At 44.4% G+C, this 2,426-nt stretch overlaps 1 non-coding gene across 1 annotated transcript; it reads left to right on the top strand.

Moving 5' to 3' along the window:
• Positions 1-2,056: 2,056 nt before the first annotated feature.
• trnag-gcc (transfer RNA glycine (anticodon GCC)) lies at positions 2,057-2,127 on the top strand. Its single transcript has one exon. It is a non-coding gene; the product is annotated as a tRNA-Gly (tRNA).
• The last annotated feature ends 299 nt before the right edge of the window (positions 2,128-2,426 follow it).

Consider the following 2,426-nt stretch of genomic DNA (forward strand, 5'->3'; position numbering starts at 1 on the left):
CATGATGTATGACTCTAAGACGTGCCGAGAAAACCCATTTGACTTTGCAGTTAAAAACCTTTCAAGAAACTTGCACTTAGCCAAAAAAAAATAAAATTCAACCCTCATTCTCTAACCTGCTCAAACAGCCATAGTCTTTGTATGGCTGCTCCAGTACAATTTCTGGTAAATGATAACCACTCAGGATTTGAAAATGGAGAATTCAGTAATGATGATATTATTGAACAAGAAGAGACAATGACTGGATTCTGTCTTACCAATTATATGGCAGGAATGTGAGTTGCTGTTTTCAGTCCAAGTCTGAATACTGCTCAGATGTTATGACGTTTGACTGGTTTTGAATGGCACTGAACATTGCACAATCATCAGCCAACACCCACCTTTGACTTTGTGGTGGATGGAAAGTCATTGATAAAGTAGCTGAAAATGATTGGGCCTAGGAAACTACACTGAAGAACTGCTGCAGTGAGATAGGCTGAGATGATTGAGCTCCAACAACGTCAACTGCCTCCACTTGTGCTGAACGTGACTGCATCACACTCCTGACTTGTACCTTGTAGATAGTGCTTAGACTTTGAGATATCAGGAGGTGAGTTACTGGCTACAGTATTGTTAGCCTCTCACTGTCCTTGTAGCCACTGTGTTTGTATGTCTAGTCAAATTCAGTTTCTGGTTGATGGTAACTCCTAGGATGTTGATAGTGGGGGAATAGTTAAATGGAAAATTAGATTGTCTCTTATTGGAGATGATAAATTCCTGGCATTTGTGTGGTGCGAATGTTATTTGTCACTGTTCAGCATAATCGTGGACATTATTAGGTCTTGCTGCATTTGAACACAGACTACTTTAGTATTTGAGGACTTTTGAAATAGTGCAAACTTTGGCAAAAATCCCCATTTTTAATTCCGAGATGGTAGCAGGGTCATTGAGGAAGCACCTGAAATGGCTGGGCCTGGGACACTACCCAAGGAACTGCTGAGGTCTTGGAGCTGTGATTACTGACCAACATCTTCTTATATTCCTCTCTCCAACCAGCAGAGTTTTCAACAAATCCCCATTGATTCCAGGTTTGCTCTGGCTCTTTGACATCATCGAGGAGAAAGTGAGGACTGCAGATACTGGAAATCAGAGCTGAAAATGTGTTGCTGGAAAAGTGCAGCAGGTCAGGCAGCATCCAAGGAACAGGAGATTCGACGTTTCAGGCATAAAAAAGAAGGGCTTATGCCCGAAACGTCGAATTACCTGTTCCTTGGATGCTGCCTGATCTGCTGCGCATTTCCAGCAACACAATTTCAGCTCTTTGACATCATACTCAGTTAAATTTTACTTTGATGACAATGGCAGTCACCCTTAATTCTACTCTTGAGTTCAGTTCTTCTCTCCGGGATTGGATCAAGGATGTGTTAAGTCATGAATTAAGTAAACCTGGCAGAACCCAAACCCGAGCATCAATGAGGATGTCCGTGAGCCAAAGGCTACAGGCTAACGGCTAGAAAATGGGACAAGTGTAGATTCAGAGTAGTTTTTTTGTCGGTACAGACCCAACTGGCCAAATCTCTTCTGTACTGTTTGATTCTATGATTCTATGTGTGAGTGCCACTTAATAGTACTGTTAAACATACATTCAATTAATTTGCTGATAATTGGGTGAAGACTAGTAGTCAGTTTAAGTTCATCCTGCATTTTGTGAACAGGACATGGCTGGGCAATTTGCCACATTGCTGGGTGAATGCCAGTGTTGCAGCTGCGTTGGAACAGCTTGGTCACAGGCATGGCCCAGGATGCCCACACTGTACCATTGCAATCAACGGGCGGAATCAACACTAGTTTGATGAGAAGCAACATTAGGCAAAGCTAAAAAGCTAAAAAAATTAGTGTTAACTAGATGAGGACACAGCACAGAATGACTTGCATGTCAATAGCACATCAAAACAAACAGGAGTAAGTGTTCCCACAACCAATGGAACAGATTTAGGTTCTGTAGTTCTGATAGGCAGTTCTTATTGTGGTAAACAATTAAACAACCAACAGAGGAGGATGCTCCACAAATATTTGTGCATCGGTGGTTCAGTGGTAGAATTCTCGCCTGCCACGCGGGAGGCCCGGGTTTGATTCCCGGCCGATGCAATGTGTATTGTGGGCAGCACGGTGGCACAGTGGTTAGCACTGCTGCCTCACAGCGCCTGAGACCCGGGTTCAATTCCCGACTCAGGCGACTGACTGTGTGGAGTTTGCATGTTCTCCCCGTGTCTGCGTGGGTTTCCTCCGGGTGCTCCGGTTTCCTCCCACAGTCCAAAGATGTGCGGGTCAGGTGAATTGGCCAAGCTAAATTGCCCGTAGTGTTAGGTAAGAGGTAAATGTAGGGGTATGGGTGGGTTGCGCTTCGGCGGGTCGGTGTGGACTTGTTGGGCCGAAGGGCCTGTTTC

Source organism: Hemiscyllium ocellatum, chromosome 2 (genome assembly GCF_020745735.1).
Source record: "Hemiscyllium ocellatum isolate sHemOce1 chromosome 2, sHemOce1.pat.X.cur, whole genome shotgun sequence".
Classification (NCBI taxonomy): domain Eukaryota; kingdom Metazoa; phylum Chordata; class Chondrichthyes; order Orectolobiformes; family Hemiscylliidae; genus Hemiscyllium; species Hemiscyllium ocellatum.